The sequence below is a fragment of the Schistocerca piceifrons genome, chromosome 1 (genome assembly GCF_021461385.2).
Source record: "Schistocerca piceifrons isolate TAMUIC-IGC-003096 chromosome 1, iqSchPice1.1, whole genome shotgun sequence".
NCBI lineage: Eukaryota > Metazoa > Arthropoda > Insecta > Orthoptera > Acrididae > Schistocerca > Schistocerca piceifrons.
Window position 1 is genome coordinate 934201852 of NC_060138.1, and position 24491 is coordinate 934226342.

Genomic DNA, 24491 nt, shown 5'->3' on the forward strand with positions numbered 1-24491 from the left:
TCCAACTATGTGTAATGATCGAAAAAAAGAGGTCGCAGTGGAAGAATGTAACATTCGGAAACCTACAAGGGTCAGCATTGGTTCCATTACTTTTCGCATTCCATATTAATGATATATCAGCTATCATCTCACACTGCAATTATCATTTATTCGCTTATGAACTTACGCCAAACATAAGTGCAAACCCAACAAATCCAGAACGTAAATACTGAGCTACTATGACTTATCAGAACAGATGTGGAACATAGGTCTGAAATTAACCGATCTAAAACGAGAGCAAACTTGGTCTTTCACAAAAGACTTATTACCTCTCAGTTCAGAGAACATTTTCCGTCCTTAACCGTAAACAGCATAGAAATCATATTATCTTCTTCGGCAACGAATTTAGAGATAATTCTTAAACGTGACCTAGACTGGACTGAACACACAGCTGCAGTCTCTACCTCAAAACTAAAAGTCACCAATACTCCTCATTCTAGATTATGGTGATCGTATTCGCCAAGGACATTCGTAAGAAAGCCCACGTCGGCTGCAGTTGTTGATGAGTGCTTGTGTGCTACACATCTTTGATGTACGCTGTTTCGACTACATCAGTACAGCTAACCAACAATTTTCACAAGTTACGTGTCAATAAGCATAGAGATTATCAAACCGTGTTGGCTGTATCTTCTTCTAAATTATTGCACCCTTTCCCATTTATCTTCAACCTTTACAGTACTAACTGAACAACACTGCAGAAATACTCGTTCTCAACAGAGTAAAATCCTCTCAGTGCCACTACACAACACTGCCATATTCTCTAAATCATTTTTTTACCGTGCATCTGACTTTGGAACAATGTTAGAGAAGTTAAAATTCTACCAAACTTCAAAAGACAACTAATGAAGCACTTTCTATCATAATAACTCTGTCTTCTTGCAGCTTACTCTCATAAACACTCTCGCCCGACCACTTTTCCGTCTGCTTCTCAACAAAGTTCTCTATCGAAATTTTCTTCTTTCCTAGCATCCATCTCACTTTCATTTCAATTTTCTTCACTTTTATTATTAATTCCACTTCTTCCAACACCAAACAAGACTTCAAAAGTGATAGAATAATCAATATCATTCTTATTGCTTTTATTATTTTATTATTATCATTAGTGTTCCTATTATTATTACTGCTGCAGACAACTACTTTTGTTAATAAGGCAAAATTATTGTTGTTGTACTTGTTTATTAATAACTAACTAGTGTTATGCTTCAATCCTCCATTATTTTAACATGTGATGTATTATTGTTGTTAATGGCAATTATGACTTTTATTAATAATGCAAATTTTTATTATTGCGATTATTATGTAATATTTCTTGTATGTGTTGTTCCTAGTCAAATTTAAGAGAGGACTTTTACGGCTGTAATCTGCTCAGACTAAGAAAGCAACAAAAAATGCAGTACATATATGTGAGATATTTACTGCTAACGCCGATTCTCTTTTCTGAACCTCCGTGGTCTGCAGGTTTCCCAACCCCTTTTGCAGAGATTGTTGGGCATCTATTAGAAGGGATAACTCTGTATATATCACTCCGTTAAAAAGCCATTAAGGCCCGAATTAACAAAATAGAATCCATCTATTCTCATTTCAATAAGGCCCAAATTAACAAAATGCAATCTTACCATTCCCACATGATACCTACACAGCACAAACGAATCATTTTGTTTCATTTAATGTCTGCTAGATTAGCAGCTAGATTTTATGGTTTTAAGTATAAATTTGTTATACTTCGTCGAAATGACCTCACAATGCCGCACCACCTCAAAACAAGTCAATAAAAGAGCAGCAGCTGTCTCGAAGTTCTTCAACTGATTTACTTCACCTGACCTGAAAAAATCTGCTAATCGATAAGTTGTTTCTTATGAGCACGACTATGAACAACAATGGTATTCTTTTGATTCGAAAAGCTGACTTCCATCAGATACGAGATTATTACATTAATTATTTTCACGTAAGTATTAGGTTACACCTCACGCTTGTCCTTTTCTAGTATCTGAAAAACTTATGCTTCAGTTAATTAAACATATGAAATGTGCTAATCTGCAATAAACTATGAGATTTGCACAAACTTTGTAATTATTATTGTACTTCAAAATTTGCAGAAGCCTTATACAGTTCAACTGATTCATGTACAAACACAAGCCGCTTTCAGCATTGTTATACTTAGGACGATTCCTTAATACACGTTTGAAAATAATGTGAAAGGTGGAAGGCCTATTTGGTGAATGAAGAGCTGACTTACTAGACACAATAAATAGTTGAATTCAGTTCATAAACAAAGCAAGATCCAACACACATTGATCGTTGACATTAGTGCCAATATCCTATACATTCGACAATAAAACCTAAACAACCAAAATTTCCCAATGTTACTGAATCGTAAGACTATGACTTAAGAGTAGCCGATGTGGAGGACGAAATGCGGGAATCGATGACTGTGTTACTAACACAAAGGCAAAAGTGTGTGCCAGTAATCGACGTGTAAATAAATGGAACGTACGGAGGGTGCTGATTAGACAGCTATCTTTCAACTCCTGGTGTACATTTTCTACGTTTTCGATCTCGTTTCATTCTATTCTCTCTAATCCACCATCTAACCGTCATTGGCAAAGCATAATCATCTTTTCCTTTCAAAGGGCCATACTGTAGCAATCTCTCCCACTCATTAGGTTCCACTCTGTTCCCTTCCGTCCTTTTCAGTTGTATTATGACTTCATTTCTGGTGTGGTCTAACCTCCAACAGTTCGCCTATAGTAATCCATTTTGCCTGATAGTAGCTGACAGTCTTCCTTTTTACGCATATCCCAAACGACAAACCTACAGGCGGAACTATGGAAACGCCGCGGGACTTGCACGCGGGAACTTAACTGCAGATGCTAGCCTAGACATCAGGTTGCGCTGATGTATTTGACCATGAATGGCACCTGTACGAGATCCTCAACATTTTACAAGCATCAATCATGATCAAAACAGTCTTCTACGTAGTCGGATGTATTATCTCGGAGATAAGTGAATTCCAGCGTGGAGAAATTGTTGCTACTTGTACGGGCAGTGTTTCCGAAGCCAAGGGAGGCGAGGTGTTCGGTGTTTCAAGAGGCAGCGGATCTAAGATCTGTACCACGTACATTGAAAGAGGGAATCACAACGCGGATTAAGACTTGTGTGAAGTGATGATTCTGACGGAAAACCAGAAGATGACGGCTGCAACAGTAACTGTAGAAATGAATTTCTCACTTGCGAACCCTATCAGCACTAAAACAACACAAAGACAGCTCCGTAACCAAGGAAATGCTGGGCGAGCTGGAATTCCAGAATCATTCAAGAGTGATGTAAATGCCCGAAACACGAAAACGTGGCACCGAAGTCATGAAACTTGTACAGTGGAACAGTGGTATAATGTCATCTGGTTGGATGAGTCTTGTTGCACGTGTTTTCAACTTCTGGACGAATTTAGGTCCAAGAGTGAAATATGGCGGGGATACGATGATTATTTGAGCACTGAACTTTTTAAATTTTTTTATTTTGTCTTCTAACTGGTTTGATTCAGCACGTCACGAATTTCCCCCGGTGCCAAACTCTTCACCGCAGTGTAGCACTTGCAACCTACGTCCTCAGTTACTTGCTGGATGTATTCCAATATCTGTCTTCCTCTACTGTTTTTACCCTGCACAGCTCCTTCTAATACCATGGAAGTTATTCCCTGATGTCTTAACAGATGCCCTATCATTCTGTCCGTTCTTTTTGTCAAAATTTCCCATATATTCCTTTCCTCTCCGTTTCTGCGCAGATCCTCCTCATTCCTTACGTTATCGATTCACCAAATTTTCTGTAGTACCACATCTCCTAAGGCTCTACTTCTTGCTGTTCCGGTTTTCCCAAAGGTCAAGCCGACTTCTCTGGGCCAGCAATGCCTTTTAGCCAGCGATAGTCTACTTCTTATTTCCTCATTGCTCCGTTCGAAATAGGTCATGTTGCAGCCTACGTAGGAGAATTCTTTAATTTCATCTAGTTTACAACCATCAGTCCAGATGTTCAGTTTCTAGGTTGTTCATTTCTGCTACTTCTCATTACTCTCATCTTTCTTCGATTTACTCTCAGTCCATGTTCTGTACTCATTGGAATGTTCATTTCATTCCGCAGATCCTGTAATTCTTCTTTACTTCCACTCAGGACAGCAATGTCATTAGCGACTGTTACATCCTTTCATCTTGAATTACAATGCATCTCTGTAAACTTTTATTTCCGTCATCGTTTCTTCGACGTACAGATTGAACAATAGAGGCGAAAGACAACATTCCTACCTTTCACCCTTTTTAAATCGTTGTTTGTCTTCCACCCTTATTATTCCCTGTTGCGTCTCTCCCTACTGCTTACCCATATTGCCCTCAGAATTTCGAACGCCTTGGAACATTTGACATTGCCAAACGCTTTTTCTATGGCGACAAATCCTGCGAACGTATCTTGATTTTTCTTAATTCTTGCTTCCATTATCTACCGCCACGTCAGGGCTGCTTCTCTGGTAACATTACCTTCCCTAACGCCAAACCGATCGTCATCTAACACATCATCAATTTTCTGTTCCTTTTTTCTGTACATTTTTCCTGTCGGCAACTTAAATGCATGACGGTACCATAACTGTTGCACTTGTCTGCTCTTGCAGTCTACCTGAATTATATTTTTCCGAAAGTCAGATTGTATATCGCCAGACTCATGTATTCTACACACCAACTTGAATAACCGTTTTGCTGCCAATTCATCCAATGACTTTAGACATTCTGATGGAAAGTTATCTATCCCTTCTGCATTATTTGGGTCTTACGTCTTAGAAAGATCTTTCAAAGTCTGATTTAAATACTTTTCTATATCGAGTCCTGTTTCTTCTTCCATCATATGGGACAAGTCTTCTCCCTTTTAGAGGCTTTCAATATACCTTTTCCACTTATCCCCTCTCTGCTCTGCATTCAACAGTGGAATTCCCATAGCACTCTTAATGATAACAACCCTGCTTTTCACTGAAGTCTATTTTGACTATTCTGTATGCTGAATCAGTCCTCCCGACAATCGTTTCTTTTCCGATTTCGTCACTTATATCATTAGACATTGCTCTTTAGCTTTCCAACACTTACAACTTTTTTTTATTCGTAGGTGACTTGTATTTCTGAATTCCTGAATTTTCCCAAAAATTTTGATGCCTCCTTCTTTCAACGATCAACTGAAGTATTTCTTCTGTTACCTATGGTATCTTTGTAGTTACTTTCTTTCTACCTACGTTTTTCTTTCCAACTTCTGTGAGTCCACTTTTTATAGGTGTCCATTCCTCTACAACTGAACTACCGACTATTTCTTATCGAGGTATAATAATCCTTAGAGAACTTCAGACGTAGTACTTCAGTATCATACTTCTTTTGGTGGTGATTCTTCCTGACTAACCTCTTAAACTTTTACTTACTTTTCATGATTATCAAATTGTGATTTGAGTCTACATCCGCTCCTGGGAACTCCATACAATTCATAATTTGATTTCTGATTCTCTGCATGACCATGATGTAATGTGACACAAATCCTCCTTTATCTCCCAGCCTTTCCCACGTATACCTCCTACCCTTGTGATTCTTGTAAAGAGAATCCGCTATTACTAGCTGATATTTATTACAGAATTCAATTAATCACTCTCCCTTCCCTTTCCTACTACCAAGCCCGTTTCCTCCCGTAGTCCTTTCTTTAGTTTCTTCTCCTACAACTGCCTTCCAGTTCCCTTTGAATACTATATTTTCATCTCCATTTAGGTACTGAATTACCCGTTAAACATCCTCATTTACTTTCTCTATAACTTCAGTTTGCGACGGTATGTAGAACTGAAATATTGTTGTTGGTCTAGGTTAGCAGTCGATTCTTCTGAGAACAACCTTATCACTAAAGTGTTCACGGTAACACATTCACTGTCATACCTTCCCATTCATAATGATCCTACTCCCGTTGTACAATTTTCTGCTGCTGTTAGTATTACCATATACTCATCTGGCCAGAAATCCATTTCTTCTTTCCATTTCGCTTCACTGACTCCCACTCTATCTAGATTCAGCCTTTTCATTTCCCTTTGCAGATTTTCTAGCTTCCCAACACGCCTCAGCTCGTAGAACCTTATCCTTTCGTTGGTTATTCATTCTTTTTCTCATGGTTATCTTCCCCTTACCAGTCATGTCAGGAAGATCTTAATGGAAGACTGTTCCGCATAGGATATCACTAATACGATTCGCTGGTGACGCTGCTGTCCTGACTGAAAGTGAAGAAGAGCTACGTGATTCAGTGACTGGAATGGACAGTGTAATGAGTATATGGTTCAAATGCCTCTGAGCACTATGCGACTTAACTTCTGAGGTCATCAGTCACCTAGAACTTAGAAATAATTAAACCTAACTAACCTAAGGACATCACACACATCCATGCCCGAGGCAGGACTCGAACCTGCGACCGTAGCGGGCGCTCGTCTCCAGACTGTAGCGCCTAGAACCGCGCGGCTACTCCGGCCGGCTAATGAGTGTAGAACATGGACTGAGAGTAAATCGAAGAGAGACGAACGTAATGAGAAGTAGCAGAAATGAGAACAGTGAGGAACTTAACATCAGGATTAATGGACATGAAGTAGATGAAGTTAAGGAATTCAACTACCTAGACAGCAAAATAACCAATCACGGACTGAGCAAGGAGGACTTCAAAAGCAGACCAGCACTGGTAAAATTGGCATTTCTGGCCAAGAGAATCTACCAGTGTCAAACATAGGCTTAATTTCAAATTTTGAGAATGTTCGTTTGGAGCACAGCATCGTATGGTAGTGAAACATAGGCTGTGGTGAACCCGGAATAGAAGAAAATCGAAGCATTTGAGATGTGCTACTACAGGCGAATTTTGATAATTAGGTCGACTGATAAGGTAAGGAACGAGGAGGTTCGTCAAAGAGTCGAAGAGGAAAGGAATATGAGGAAAACACTGATAAGGAGAAGGGACAGGATGATAGGACATCTGTTAAGAAATGAGGGAATGGCTTCCATAGTACTAGAGGGATCTGTAGAGGGCCAAAACCGTAGAGAAGGCAGAGATTGCAATAGATCCAGCTAATAATTGAGGACTTCGGTTGGAAGTACTACTCTGAGATGAAGAGGTGGCCACAGGAGAGGAATGCGTGGCGGGCCGCATCAAACCGGACAGAAGAGTAAAAAAAGAATCAAGTACCCATATCATCATTACATTCACACCATATTTCACTCTTGGGATGTAAATTTTTTCAGAAGTTGGAAACAGTGTAACACGGCTCTTCCTAGGAAATGACATTCTTCCACTGGGCTATTATCCAAGTATCAAAACGTCGTTACTAAATTTTCCTATTTCGGGTAATTGTGTAACTCATAAATGATTCGAAGAGTAATGAGTCAAAAAGTGTCGCATCACTGGAAATATATTTAATGACATGTCTCATTCAGACTGATGACAATGGAAGGCTGGAAAATCGCTAAAGTAAGAAGAAGTGTCCGATAGGACTACCCTTTCTGTCCATGTTCATTTAACACATGTGCAGCAATTGCCACAGGAACAAGAAAAAGTGGAACGAAAATGAAGTACATTAATAGTAATCAGATACAATGTATGTCATTTCCAAATGATACAATAGTCTTATTAGAATCTGAGAAGGATATGAACCATATGTAGACGAATCGAAGCATTACGATCACTGTGTGCGACGAGGCTGAATGCCGCCTGTCTCATTACGGATATATGGTGTGGTAATGAAAGTACACAAGAAAAGCAGAGGCGAGAGGGGGAGCATTCTAATGATGATGCGGGACGCTGTTAGGGAAAACCCGAACATAAGAAATTCCTATGAAGCGCAGATTCTTAAGACAAGGCGTCTGGGAACGAGCGTCACAGAAATGGCGCCCCCGCTTGGAAGTTCGCGTGCTGCTGTGTTCAGGATACGTGCAAATTGGTTAAATGACGGGTAGGTGACAAGATTTCCCTTTTTTTGCCTTGCTGAACGTCGCTGGGCTCGTGGACGTTATGGGTAAGTCGTTCGCAATAAGTACGGTCAAAATGTGCATGGGCGCTGTAACTGCAGTCAGTCAGGCCTGACGATGGATTGTGAGAGCCATAAAACAGGACAAATAACAATCTGCAGCATTACTGACGACAATGAACAATGCTGGTGCAGGTCCAAGTGTTTCGGACCACATCATTTTTGCAGATTGTTGAACATGCTGCCAGGAAACAAAATAATAACTCAACGAAATGATAGTTTAAGAAAGAAGAAAATGTAATCGAAATGGTGACACATATCTATTGATTGTTTAGAAAATAATTTATTATGCAGCAGAACCACAATAATGTCAAACAAAACTTCCTGTGCCGGCCGTCAGCGGTCATCCTCATGTCACAAAATAGATTCTGAGATTCATCGCCGCCAATTCTCAAAATAGTGGGACTGAACCGTAGCATGCGCTTTATGACCTGAGTATGGCCTCTCGATTGATCAGCACCCATACAGGTAATCGGCTGAAAGCAGGAGTGGGGTGTAGGCAAATTCGTGATGTAATAGCGGCGCGGCAGGCAGTGGGGCGTCAAGACGGAGAGGAGGGTCTGTTTGCTTCCTGGAGAGTAATAACGGCGTCAGAAATAGCCGGCGCCGACGGCCCGTGAGATGTGGGCGCGTATTAGAGGGGAGGTGAATTTATCAGGCGCGTAATGAGCGCCAGAGAGGCGCCGGGGGCCGCCGTCCGCCGGGAAATCACGGCGAGCGCCGAACCCACCGGCAGCGGCAGCGGCGGCGGCGGCGGCCGTGGCAGCAGCGTAGCCAGCCGGAAACGGCCGCTGACGCTGCCGTGACAGGCCGAGCTGAGTTCCACGCAGGCGAGCGAGGCGGCGCTGGCCGAACTCCTGGGTGCTGTGACTGCCACGCGAAGGCGGGGAAGAAAACAAGTGAAGTTCCGCAGGTGGCTGGCAACGTCCGAAGCTACACATTCATGCAGACTAATTGTTTTATAAAACAGAATATAAATTTCTTATGTTACCACCGTACATCACACACCAAAGGCAGCGCCTCGTTGATGCAGCCGACCGTCTCTGCCTAGCGTCATCCTTGCCATTTGCTTATACACCGAAGGGAAAGAAATATGGAGGTGACAATTGATATTTTACTGTCGCTTTTCGGCTACATTTTAATGTACTTCTGCCACAACATGTAAAACAGTTGTCAATAACTGCTTCTGAAGAAGACGTTTTATATACGTTGAAACCATGACAAAACACCTCCAACAAGCATTTCATTTTGCCATTGCCTATTTGCTGTTTCCACAAGAATTCCAAAAGGCAGTTGTGCGACATAATCGAAAGTTTGTTCAAATGTTCAAATGTGTGTGAAATCTTATGGGACTCAACTGCTAAGGTCATCAGTCCCTACCTTTGCACACTACTTAACATAAATTATCCTAAGGACAAACACACACACACCCATGCCCGATGGAGGACTCGAACCTCCGCCGGGACCAGCCGCACTGTCCATGACTAAACGAAAGTTTATAGGCGTGTTTCTACACCTCCAAGATTATGTCTATTCAAATTTGGCTTAGTCGCCTATGAGTGGCGCCAGAAGCGTGACTGTCAGGATGCAAATCAGATTTTCCTCAAATGTATATCGTAATGGTCGTGAGCGTTAGTTACCTTTAGATCAGACGTGGTGAGTCGATGTTAGTAAAGAATGCCTTTAATGCCTTTAAGTCGACAAAGACGCAGTAATCAACATCTCACTGAATTTGGAGGAAGTCATTTACTAGGGCTACGAGAAGCTGGATGTTCCTTCGGCGATATTGCAGAAAGATTCCACAGGAATGCATCCACTGTAGATGAAGGCAGTGGTGGTTACAAGAATGTGCGGTCGCAATTAGTCCGGTCTCTGGGCGGCCACCAGTATCTGGGCGGCCACGTGGCATTACCGAGAGGGAAGACCGTCGCGTTCGGCATGTGGCAGTGGTGCATCGTACTGCATCTGCCGCAGCGATTTCACCAGCAGTTGGCACCACAGTGTTACTAATGGTTACTTAAAGGACAAAAAAATGGTTCAAGTGGCTCTGAGCACTATGGGACTTAACTTCTGAGATCATCAGTCCTCTAGAACTTAGAACTACTTAAACCTAACTAACCTAAGGACATCACACACACACATCTATGCCCGAGGCAGGATTCGAACCTGCGACCGTAGCGCTCGCGCGGTTCCAGACTGTAGCGCCTAGAACCGGTCGGCCACTCCGGCCAGCACTTAAAGGACAGCTCCATCCCAGACGCCTTGTAGTGTCCATTCGACCGACCCCAAACCACAGCCTTTAGCGACTTCAGTGACGTCACGCGAAAGCTTATTGCAGCGCTGAATGGAGGTCTGTTTTGGTTTCTGATGAAAGCTTGTTCTGCATCGTTGGCCTCTTTTGGTCAGGAAGAAGGCCAGGTGGGCAAGTGCAACCAACCTGTCTGCTTGCTACACACACAGGATCTACACGTGGAGTTATGGTCTGGGTGTGATTTCGTATGACAGCAGGAACACTCTCCTGGCTATCCCACATACCTTCACTGCAAATTTCTATGTCTGGTGAATCGACCTATTATGCTGCCATTTATGAACAGCATTACAGGAGAAGTTTTCCAACAGGAAAACGATCCAGCACATACCGCTATTTTAACCCAACATTCTCTACAATCTCTACAGTCAAGTGGCCCAACGCTACAATTCCGACCGCCGTGTCATTCTCTGCCCGCATCTCGTGGTCGTGCGGTAGCGTTCTCGCTTCCCACTCCCGGGTTCCCGGGTTCGATTCCCGGCGGGGTCAGGGATTTTCTCTGCCTCGTGATGGCTGGGTATTGTGTGCTGTCCTTAGGTTAGTTAGGTTTAAGTAGTTCTAAGTTCTAGGGGACTGATGACCATAGATGTTAAGTCCCATAGTGCTCAGAGTCGTGTCATTCTCTGCAGTGGATGTGGATAGGAGGGGCATGTTGTCAGCACACTGCTCTCCCAGTTGTTATGGTGGTTTTCTCTGACCGGAACCGCTACTATTCGGGCGAGTAACTCCTCATTTGGCATCACGAGGCTGGGTGCACCCCGAAAACGAGCAACATTGCATGGCGGGCCTGATGGTCACCCACCCACGTGCCGGCCACGCCCGACAGCGCTTAAATTCGATGATCTGACGGGAGCCGGTGAATCCACTGCAGCAATACCGTTGCCTTACATTCTCTACAGAACATTGACATATTGTCTCGGCCTGCTCGATAACCATATCTGTATCCAGTTGCGCAAGTGTGTGACATCATCGGATGACAACTCCAGGCTCATCCATGCACAGCATTACGCGTCACTTTATTGATCGACCAAGTGCAACAGGCTTCGAATCCCATGCCAAAAATAGATGTCCTAAAATGGCATTAGCCCATCTCCTGCTTACATTAACTTTTAATCTTGGAATGTTAGTCACTTAAATATTTTATCCAGACAAATGTATTCCCGAAATTTCATTACTCTACATTAATTATTTTTTGGTGTTGTGATTTTCTTCCGTCAGTGCAGTTATTGCGGTTTATTTCGCTGGTAAAAACATTTGTACCACGGATGTTTAAGAGCTCTGCGTCATTTCTTCATGAGAATTAAGAGAGAATTGTGTTTCATGAGAACGATATTTTATGAATACGTGTTGACTGTTAGTCAATAAATTGTTTTTTTCGGGATAACTCAAAATGGTCGACCACATTTCATATTCCAGATGTAACCTCCCCCCCTCACTTATCGACCTTAATGACAGTGAAAAATGAAACCGCGTGTACCTAATGGAAATTTGGGAAAAGCAATCGTCACCGAAGTTAATCTGTCGGTAAAGAGGGAGGAAAGGGTTACATCTAAACGGAAGGAAAAAAAGCAAATGAAACTGGTGGAAATTAATTTTGAAAAAGGGTAAAGTTAATAAAGAAAGTAAATGTGCGGCCGTTACGTTAACAATTAACTATCGGTAATTAGGTATTTGAGATTTGGGGGAAATTACGGTCGCCAGTCCTAAGGACAATTACTATAGTAACTGAAAAAGAAAGGTTATTACACATATAATTAGCACTAGAAGCGTGGCAACTGAAGGTTGACACGTGTAGTGTGAAAACTGAAAGTTTGTCAGAAGTAATAAATTTCGCTACACTCTGACTTAATTTAGCAAAAGAATTACTAAAACCGGAAAATCGAAAGTTAATTTAGTGACTGAAGTTAATAGTGAGCTTTCTTTCTGAAGCACATCGAAATTCAGTAAAATACAGTTAGTCTTGGACTACCTCAACAATCGTTTCAAAAGCTACTTGAATCTACGCAATTTAGAAATAAGAGATTTAACTTCGATCTTGAATTAAATGATTCTGAACAATTAACAATAGTAAAATGTAGTACGTACCAAGCTGAGCTGCAGTCACAGGTAAGCTAAAATACGGTAACAAAGCTCGCACTCTTAATTCGTGCTTGTGTAATCTGAATATTGTAGCCAGCTCTGAGACTTTAACTGAACTTTGAAATTAAAGCAGTGAATTGGAATTATGCTGGCGTTTGAATTTCAACGACACTCGGGTTCATTTCGGAAAAGGAAGGGACCCTGCTTGGCAATGAAATTGGGACAATGAGCAACAAAGGTTCATGCTAAGTTGCTGTAATTTTGCGAGACAAATGGAACAATTTGAAAAGCTGAGGTCTGCCATACAGTTCTGAAACTTTACGTGCTTTTAGTCTTCCTTGTTGGTTGATTGAAGGTTTGAAGCCGTCGATCGAGGAGGTGGCGACAGTCACTCATTGTCGGCCGTCGCTGTTGCAGAAGCTGGATGTTGGCGCGCCTTCTTCTCGACACGGTCACCAGGCGAAACGGGCTCTTGATGTGCGCCAGCTAATGCTTCCCGTCCGCGATACCATGTCAGAAACTATCATCGCGAGTCGAGCGCAATTACATGCTGCCAAACCCCGAAAGCGCGGCAACTCGCGGGAGCGTCACACAACACCTGCTCCACTCGCTACTCCCGCCAGACTCTCACTGTTCTGCCCGCGCTCCACGCGGCAGAGTTAACACTACCAAAGATCCTACACACTTTGATTCGTCACACGACCTATCGACGTAATCGTTCGATAGCAGTTTTCCCTAGGCAAGACCCAGCGTAAAAATACAAATACTATTTACGAAACAAACCAATTATACATCGACATAAATGCATAAATATATATATATCCAAACAGTAAAGCAATTACAATATATAAAGAGACAGAAATGTCATATCTTGAGGTAACAAAACAAGGAAAAAAATAATAGTACAATAGATGGAAATAGGAGGATATGCATTTCCGGCGTTACACGTGCCCCACATTCTCTGAGGATGTTCGTGTAACGTAAACAGACTCAGAAAATGTCCCAAAAAAGAAACAGCGGAAATGCATATGCTCAAAACATCAACAAAATTTAGCATTCGTCTAATTAGACATAAATAAATTTTTTTTTAGACCATAATAATTGAGTGGAGACACTCCTAATCTTATTCCACTCTGTCATCTTGAACAAAATAAAACAGGTTGACAACATATTAAAATTCATAGAAAACATAGAAAATGGTTTAGCTATTCTAAAATTGTCAAAATTCCCAACAGTATCAAGAAATGGAATACTATTTACAAAATTAATCAGAGTACATGGTCATAAAAACAGGTAGATCAAAATACGCAAATTAATAATTAATTACATAGAATACAGATTTTTACATAACCCTTTCATAATTAATATTCTCGTCATGGGAGTCCATTAAACGCTAAACAAGAAAATAACACACATCAGATCGAAAAAAAACATAAATATTGACAGTAGAATTCTTTCAGCTGTCCAGGAAGAAAAACAATTCCGCCTTCCGTACTCGCAAGTACAAAGAATGCCGACAGCGGCCCAAGAGCCAACAGCGGCACAAGAGCCGACAGCGGCTCGCCTCGCCAGTATTGTTGCGCCCGCGTGTGCGGCATGCTTGATCTCACTCGCCCTTGTGACGGCATTTCCAGAACGTCCGTTCCACTGAATTCTTTCGGAAAAACTCACCCCCGAGTAATCTCAAGGAGTCCATAAACACTATCACAGTGGATAACTCAACACTGTCCATCATCACACATGTACAAGCCTGAAACTTAAAACAGCGTCTAAGTACATCGGCAATGACTAGTAAAACACATATTCATGAATTCTTACAGCTAGTTACAAAATCATATTTACATTGCTTAATCTACTGTGACTCAGCTGAAAACTTAAACTAGCAGCTTGGATTTTTCAGTTGATTAGATCATGATTAAATTGATTAAAATTAAATTGATTAATCAAAATTAATTACTTATTAATTACAACTTCTTTAATGACCTTGGTCAGTCAAAAGCATCGCCACATGGCACATCCTTAAATCTTACACTCTATATCTACATACTGTGCAAATTACCCTATCTGTGGTACTAATCAATCCTTGGTTGGTACAATTTCAAGTCTACAATATTCCGTAAGCATTTGTGTGAGGTATACCAATGACTTTATATGGTCCATTATAAACAAACTTAAATTTAGAGATTTCATGGTCTATCTCGCTCGATTTCTCATGAGCTTTTACAAGTACTAAGTCTCCGATTGCAAACTTAGCAAAACGCGCTTTAGCGTCATGACGACGTATGCGAGCATCAGCTTTTAGCTTCGTTACTTCTCGCAAACGATCTTTTTTCACACCAATACTAATGTCAATCCGTGGAGGGAATTTGATTATCACTTCCACTAAACTTTTACTTCTGTCATCCAACAGGATTTCCTCTGGAGAAAATCCCGTAGATTCATGTCTCAAAGTGTCCACAATTCTCTCAAATTCTGCTACATATCTGCCCCATGGCCTATGGTTGTGATGGCAATAGGTACGGTAAATTCGGCCTCGTCTTTGTTCGTGTGTTACGTTTGACACACCGTCTACAATACTTTCCAATCCACTTTCTACACTATTGTCAATTCCGAGATTCCTCACATTACAGTAGTTCAAATTCATACCTACGTCAATAGCATCCGGCCAGTTAACAATGTGTATAGGCTGGTATTGCCTATGCACACCGTCTCCTGCCTCGTCAAAACTAACAACTATTGTTTTATCTTGTGACGTACATGTCAAAGTTTTGCTTTCGCAGTTAATCACTGCACGGTACTTTAATAGCCAATCTAACCCGATAATTACTTCCGTAGTTAAGTCTGGCACGACGACAAACTCTTGTTCAAATCGTGCCCCACATATCTCGAAGTTGACAAAAATCTGTTTTGTGACCGGTTTACTGGCCTTCCCAGTAGCACCGATAATTTTCACTCCTGTTACTGGCATAACTACGATGCCAGGTCTGTCTTTCAGTAACTCAAATATTTTCCCAGATACAGCACTCAATTCTGCACCGGTGTCAATCAACACGTTTAGTTGTAGGTCGTGCATATTAACAGACACTACTATCTGTCTACACTTGTCCTCGACTGTTTCTTTATTTTCCCACAGTAAATCCTCGTCTATATCCAGGTCATTCCAGAAAAAACCATCCGGCTTTGATCCTAAATCCGGTTTATCTGTCGGCTTTTTCAGTCTCTGTTCACATACAGTTTTAATTTCAACACGTTTGTCCTGAGGCTTAGTCTCTAGCTTCGCCTCCAATACCGAAACCTTTTCCTGTAATTCGTCAACTAGTGAGTGTTGCTTTGCTATCAATTCACTAATTTTCACCTTCGTTGATTCCTCTTTAATCAGATTGATCTTATCTGCCAATCTACCTGGAGACATGTGCCCAGTAGTATCTGCAATTACTTCCTCTAGATCTGCGCAACCCACACTGTTATCTTCTGACCGTATAATGTCAGCTCTAACCTCATACACGCTGTAATCTACGTGCTTTTCTACCAATCGTGTCCGGCTATCACTAAAATTTTCGTAATCTTTCTCCTTAACACTCTCGCAATGTTTAAACTGGGTGTTCGCGTCGGATGGGTCGGCTACTTCTACCACTACAACTTTCGGTAAAGTCTGCCGGTTAGGGCCAGAACTTTCCGTTACTACTTCAACATTCAACTCCTGCGGGACGAAACACGACGCATCTTGCTCGTGCTCCCCCTTAACATCAACTATTTCTAGTAAAGTCTGCCGGTTAGGGCCAGAACTTTCTATCACTCCACAATCACTATCTTCCTGCGGGACGAGACGCGGCAAATCCTGCCCGCGCTCCCCATAAACACTTCTCCCGTACAGGCCCCTATAATCTCTTAGTTCGTCGTATAAGCGACCGAACTGCCTTAACCAGACCTCATCCCTCTCTGCATCTCCTCGCTCGATGACGGACGTTTTATCCGACATCTGATCTTCTTTCAACACTTGCGAATCATTCTTAAACTCAATCTCCAGTTCCGCTGTGGGTATTACAGCTGCCACTTTATAATCGATTTCCGGAACACTACTTAAATTGTTCTCACTGACAGTGAATGTACTTCCTACTGCCGTGTCTACAGCTGGTCTACTACTTGTGGGCGCACTCCTTTTTCCTAACACTGGCACACTCTCCCGCCGTTGATTATTCCATACGGAATTTTCATAACGACGACACCTGGGTTTTCTCCTGTTATTGGGCCGCCAAAATTTCTCCACGCCCGGTCGGCCCCTCACCGGCGCGGCTAATGGTTTCCCTGTCTCCTCCCAGCAGATACGCTCCCCGGATACTGCTGAGGCGGCTGGTCACACCCTCTGGCGTTATTACTATTCTGCGAAGCCCGTATCACGCTAGTATGATACTGGTTTCCGTCATTCCGGTTATTATTTGCATTGTACCGATTGTTATTACGGTCCGAACCATTATTGTTATTGCTGCCATGGTTGCGGTATGCATTATTCCCATGGTTATCGTTGGTATGGTTGGGGTGGTACCCGTTGTTGTTACCACGGCCTCTACCACTGTCGCGATTATTGCGCCAATTGTCCTCGTCCTCAACTCTTTCCAGGAAATCGTTGATTGTCCTGTAATTGCTTCCTACGTAGCGTTTTGTATCATCTGGAAGCTTTTTGTAGAGTTCCCAGACTATTTCGGATTCCGTGCGGCGATCACGCAAATATTCCAACTTGCGGATCCAGCCCTCACAAAACTCCCTCATCGAGCCGCGCGAATTCGCATCGAAAGGCCTCGATACGACAAATTCGCGCCAGACACTTTGCTGTATTTGCTCTGACCAGTATTCAGCCAGAAACAATTTTTTAAACTCGTCAAAAGTCAGGTTCGTAATGTTGAGGTTTAAGCCCCAACGCTTGGCATCACCAGCCAGCACATCAATAACTGCATTAATTTTTCTCTCATTTGTCCATGATCTGGGTAAAACTCTTTCACAATTCTTAATGAAATCCGTCGCGTGCATACCGCCTTTTTTCAAGGGGTCGAACCGCTCCTCTTTCGTCAACAATTCCGAACTATGTGCACAGATTGGCACATAGCTCTGTTTTTCATCAAATTTCTTTTCTAATTCCGACATTCTCGTAATTACTTGGCAAGTGGTTGTCGCAAGCGTTTCCACTTCCCTCTTTTTCTCTTCGCAGGTATTAGCCTGCTCCCTCACTTTAGTGTCTACTTCGGACACTAAAGCCTTTAAAGTTTCCACCTTCTGTTGATCCTCTTTTTTCACTAATTGAATTTGTTCCGTCACCTTATTCTCGATGATCGGAGCAACTGCTTCTCCTACACTTTTCTCGATTCTGCTAATTTCGGAATCAAAGCGAGTATTTATGCTCGCAATTTCCGCCTGAACGCCTATCATTTCCTGTTTAAGATTACCGATTTCGGTATTAATTACAACAATATCTTCTTTGATTTTATCAACTTTTGTATTAACAACTCCAACATTGTTGTTAACAACATTAATTGCTTTGTTCTGATTGTCTAGCTTTCGTTCAATCTTTTCAGACTGAGCTTCTTGCTTGGCAGACAGAGCTATAATTTCTGCCGATTGACTCTTGATTTCATTAATCAAAACATTCAATAAATCAGTTAAATTCCCGGAGACTACCGGTTTTACTTCCGTAGCTGGTTCCTCTATACATGTTCCCCCGTATTCATCATCAAGGGGTACAGATTTGATTTTCGCTTCCGATTCCGAAACATTTTCTAAAGTTTGGAATTCCATTTCTGCTCTTTGTTGCGTTTCGGCGGTCGCGTCTCTCATGCTAGCCGCCTGCCCATGAACAATGGGTACCGCGGTGCGCGTTTCCCACTGTTCGACCGATTGTTCCGTATCCAAGTCTACCAAATTTTGGCAATTGTTGCCTTCACTCATTTTAATAATTTTCAATATAACTGACAAATCTCAAATGTAATTAGGATTACTCCCACTACTTATTCTCGCTGACGTAACGGCCTGTACGTAACCAGTACTTTGTTACGAGATTTGCACAATGCCAAATTCGTGTCCAGAACAACCTCAAATCCGAAGATTGTCCTGTCACCAGGTCGCCACGTGTAACCTCCCCCCTCACTTATCGACCTTAATGACAGTGAAAAATGAAACCGCGTGTACCTAATGGAAATTTGGGAAAAGCAATCGTCACCGAAGTTAATCTGTCGGTAAAGAGGGAGGAAAGGGTTACATCTAAACGGAAGGAAAAAAAGCAAATGAAACTGGTGGAAATTAATTTTGAAAAAGGGTAAAGTTAATAAAGAAAGTAAATGTGCGGCCGTTACGTTAACAATTAACTATCGGTAATTAGGTATTTGAGATTTGGGGGAAATTACGGTCGCCAGTCCTAAGGACAATTACTATAGTAACTGAAAAAGAAAGGTTATTACACATATAATTAGCACTAGAAGCGTGGCAACTGAAGGTTGACACGTGTAGTGTGAAAACTGAAAGTTTGTCAGAAGTAATAAATTTCGCTACACTCTGACTTAATTTAGCAAAAGAATTACTAAAACCGGAAAATCGAAAGTTAATTTAGTGACTGAAGTTAATAGTGAGCTTTCTTTCTGAAGCACATCGAAATTCAGTAAAATACAGTTAGTCTTGGACTACCTCAACAATCGTTTCAAAAGCTACTTGAATCTACGCAATTTAGAAATAAGAGATTTAACTTTGATCTTGAATTAAATGATTCTGAACAATTAACAATAGTAAAATGTAGTACGTACCAAGCTGAGCTGCAGTCACAGGTAAGCTAAAATACGGTAACAAAGCTCGCACTCTTAATTCGTGCTTGTGTAATCTGAATATTGTAGCCAGCTCTGAGACTTTAACTGAACTTTGAAATTAAAGCAGTGAAATGGAATTATGCTGGCGTTTGAATTTCAACGACACTCGGGTTCATTTCGGAAAAGGAAGGGACCCTGCTTGGCAATGAAATTGGGACAATGAGCAACAAAGGTTCATGCTAAGTTGCTGTAATTTTGCGAGACAAATGGAACAATTTGAAAAGCTGAGGTCTGCCATACAGTTCTGAAACTTTACGTGCTTTTAGTCTTCCTTGTTGGTTGATTGAAGGTTTGAAGCCGTCGATCGAGGAGGTGGCGACAGTCACTCATTGTCGGCCGTCGCTGTTGCAGAAGCTGGATGTTGGCGCGCCTTCTTCTCGACACGGTCACCAGGCGAAACGGGCTCTTGATGTGCGCCAGCTAATGCTTCCCGTCCGCGACACCATGTCAGAAACTATCATCGCGAGTCGAGCGCAATTACATGCTGCCAAACCCCGAAAGCGCGGCAACTCGCGGGAGCGTCACACAACACCTGCTCCACTCGCTACTCCCGCCAGACTCTCACTGTTCTGCCCGCGCTCCACGCGGCAGAGTTAACACTACCAAAGATCCTACACACTTTGATTCGTCACACGACCTATCGACGTAATCGTTCGATAGCAGTTTTCCCTAGGCAAGACCCAGCGTAAAAATACAAATACTATTTACGAAACAAACCACTTATACATCGACATAAATGCATAAATATATATATATCCAAACAGTAAAGCAATTACAATATATAAAGAGACAGAAATGTCATATCTTGAGGTAACAAAACAAGGAAAAAAATAATAGTACAATAGATGGAAATAGGAGGATATGCATTTCCGGCGTTACACAGAATCCTACTACAAATCGACGTTAGTGTTATAGGCATGTAATTCAGCGAAGTACTCCTAGTTCCCATCTTGGATACTGGAGTTACTTCAGCAAGTTTCCAGTCTTCAGGTGCGGATCTCTCAACGAGCGATTGGTTGAATACTATCGCTAAATAAGGAGCTACTATCAACATACTATAAAACGTACCTGAATCATAAACAATCAGAACCGGAGGCCTTGCCTTTATTTAGTGATTTAAGCTGCTTTGCTACGCCAAGGATATCTACTTTAACTCATATTGGCAGGTTTTCATGGTTCAAGTTCTGGAATATTTACTTCGGTTTCTTTAGTAAAGAAAGCTTGGAAAATACTGCTTTATTGGCACTGCAATATCACCATTGTTATCGCGCAGTGAAAGTATTCATTGTGTATTTCCATTGGCGTACTTTGCATACGACCAGAATCTCTTTCAATTTTCTTTCGAGACGGAATTTCGTTGTTCTTTCATTTACTGATCGTATTTCATCTGTAAGCTTTTTATACGTTTCACTACACTGACGTCTTAAAGCATTAATGTCATCTCTCAAAGGTTTTGTGCTGTCTGCGCATTTCCTGGCAGTGGCTTCAGTTTTGTCGCAAAGACGTTTTTCGCTGGCCTTCATGTCTGTATCCAGCTGTTGAAAACGCTTATCAGTCGTTTCCGTGTACGGTTTAACCTCGTTACGTATGGTGGAAAAGTGTTCATTGAACTAAGTAGTGGTGTAAACTTGTACACATACCAAAAATAGTTTTGCATCATCTCGGATCCGAAAGTTGTGGAACCTGCGCAGAAAATTGGAATAGAGATCTTCATAAACATCATTTCAGCTCTTTTTATAGCTCATGAAAACCACACACAGCATGTTGTACCACCATACAGCTAGACATTCAGAGGTGGTGGTCCAGATTGCTGTACACACCGGTACCTTTAATAAACAATAGCACGTCCTTTTGCATTGATACATGCCTGTATTCGTCGTGGCATTTTATCCACAAGTTCAACAAGGCACTGTGGTCCACATTGTCCCACTGCTCAACGGTGATATGGCGTAAATCCCTCAGAGTCGTTGGTGGGTTACGTCGTCCATAAACAGGCCTTTCCAACGTGTCCCAGGCATGTTCAATTAGGTTCATGTCTGGAGAACATGCTGGCCACTCTAGTCGAGTGATGTCGTTATCCAGAAGGAACTCATTAACAAGATGTGCACGATGGGGGCGCGAGTTGTCTTCCACGAAGACGAATTCCTCACCTATATGTTGCCGATATGGTTGCACTATCGGTCGGAGGATGGCATTCGTGTATCGTACAGCCGTTGATGCGCCTTTCATGACCACCAGTGACGTACGTCGGCCGCGCATAATACCACCCCAAAACAGCAGGGAACCTCTACCATGCTGCACTCGCTGGACAGTGTGTCTAAGGCGTTCTGCCTGACCGGGTTGCCTCTAAACACGACTCTCACCATTGTATAGCTAAAGGCACAAGCGACACCCATCGGTGAAGAGAACGTGATGCCAATCCTCAGCGGTCCATTCGGCATGTTCAAAAACATGGTTCAAATGCCTCTCAGCACTATGCGACATAACTTCTGCGGTCATCAGTCGCCTAGAACTTAGAACTAATTAAACCTAACTAACCTAAGGACATTACACACATCCATGCCCGAGGCAGGATTCGAACCTGCGACCGTAGCGGTCATGCGGTTCCAGACTGTAGCGCCTTTAACCGCTCGGCCACTCCGGCCGGCGCGCATCATGATAGCCTGTTGCGCTCAATTTGAGTCGCAACACGACGTCCTGTGGCTGCACAAAAGCATTGTTCAACATGGTGGCGTTTCTGTCAGGATTCTTCAGAGCCTTAATCTGTAGGTAGCTGTCATTCACTGCAGTAACAGCCCTTGGGTGGCCTAAGCGAGGCATGTCATCGACAGTTCCTGTCTCTCTCTGTATCTCTTTCATGTCCGAACATCATCGCTTTGGTTCACTCCGAGACTCCTGGACACTTCCCTTGTCTAGAGCCCTTCCTGGGACAAAGTACAATGCGAACGCGATCGAACCGCGGTATTGACCGTCTAGGCATGGTTGAACTACAGACAACAGGAGCCGTGTACCTTCTTCCTGGCGGATTGACTGGAGATGATCGGCTGTCGGACCCTCTCCTCTTAACAGGCGCTGTTCATGCTTTGTTGGTTACATGTTTGGGCGGGTTTAATGATAGTTCTGAACAGTGAAAGGGACTGTGTCTGTGATAGAATAAGGAGTTCTGGGAACCGGGATGATGCAAAACGTTTTTTGATGTGTGGATTACCAGTAAGTGGAAAGCGGTTAATCATTTTTTTAATCGTTTATTGAACTGATCCTTTTTGTTACTCTGTTTAACCATCATTTCATCAGTCCCATTAAATCGTTCATTGAACATGTGCATGAGATTTTGAAGCATCGCTTCAGTGTTACTTTGAACTGATGCTACGGGTATCACCTGTGTTGTGCTTTGTGCTGTTTAGACATCATCTACAACCTTGGACGTTTCGTTTGTTGCATTACCTGCATAAAAAGATTAAGAGTAGTACATTTTGATTGTCTGAGCCAGTAAATACACAGAAATATAATAAAATTATCTAGACTCAACCTGAAAAGTAAAGATTAAATTATGTTGTTGTTGTTGTGGTCTTCAGTCCTGAGACTGGTTTGATGCAGCTCTCCATGCTACTCTATCCTGTGCAAGCTTTTTCATCTCCCAGTACCTACTGCAACCTACATCCTTCTGAATCTGCTTAGTGTATTCATCTCTTGGTCTCCCTCTACGATTTTTACCCTCCACGCTGCCCTCCAATACTAAATTGGTGATCCCTTCATGCCTCACAACATGTCCTACCATCCGATCCTTTCTTCTGGTCAAGTTGTGCCACAAACTTCTCTTCTCCCCAATCCTATTCAATACTTCCTCATTAGTTATGTGATCTACCCATCTAATCTTCAGCATTCTTCTGTAGCACCACATTTCGAAAGCTTCTATTCTCTTCCTGTCCAAACTATTTATCGTCCATGTTTCACTTCCATACATGGCTACACTCCATACGAATACTTTCAGAAATGACTTCCTGACACTTAAATCTATACTCGATGTTAACAAATTTCTCTTCTTCAGAAACGCTTTCCTTGCCATTGCCAGCCTACATTTTATATCCTCTCTACTACGACCATCATTAGTTATTTTGCTCCCCAAATAGCAAAACTCCTTTACTACTTTAAGTGCCTCATTTCCTAATCTAATTCCCTCAGCATCACCCGACTTAGTTAGACTACATTCCATTATCCTTGTTTTGCTTTTGTTGATGTTCATCTTATATCCTCCTTTCAAGACACTGTCCATTCCATTCAACTGCTCTTCCAAGTCCTTTGCTGTCTCTGACAGAATTACAATGTCATCGGCGAACCTCAAAGTTTTTATTTCTTCTCCATGAATTTTAATACCTACTCCTAATTTTTCTTTTGTTTCCTTTACTGCTTGCTCAATATACAGATTGAACAACATCGGGGAGAGGCTACAACCCTGTCTTACTCCCTTCCCAACCACTGCTTCCCTTTCATGTCCCTCGACTCTTATAACTGCCATCTGGTTTCTGTACAAATTGTAAATAGCCTTTCGCTCCCTGTATTTTACCCCTGCCACCTTTAGAATTTGAAAGAGAGTATTCCAGTCAACATTGTCAAAAGCTTTCTCTAAGTCTACAAATGCTAGAAACGTAGGTTTGCCTTTCCTTAATCTTTCTTCTAAGATAAGTCGTAAGGTCAGTATTGCCTCACGTGTTCCAGTGTTTCTACGGAATCCAAACTGATCTTCCCCGAGGTTGGCTTCTACTAGTTTTTCCATTCGTCTGTAATGAATTCGTGTTAGTATTTTGCAGCTGTGACTTATTAAGCTGATAGTTCGGTAATTTTCACATCTGTCACCACCTGCTTTCTTTGGGATTGGAATTATTATATTCTTCTTGAAGTCTGAGGGTATTTCGCCTGTTTCATACATCTTGCTCACCAGATGGTAGAGTTTTGTCAGGACTGGCTCTCCCACGGCCGTCAGTAGTTCCAATGGAATATTGTCTACTCCGGGGGCCTTGTTTCGACCCAGGTCTTTCAGTGCTCTGTCAAACTCTTCACGCAGTATCATATCTCCCTTTTCATCTTCATCTACATCCTCTTCCATTTCCATAATATTGTCCTCAAGTACATCGCCCTTGTATAGACCCTCTATATACTC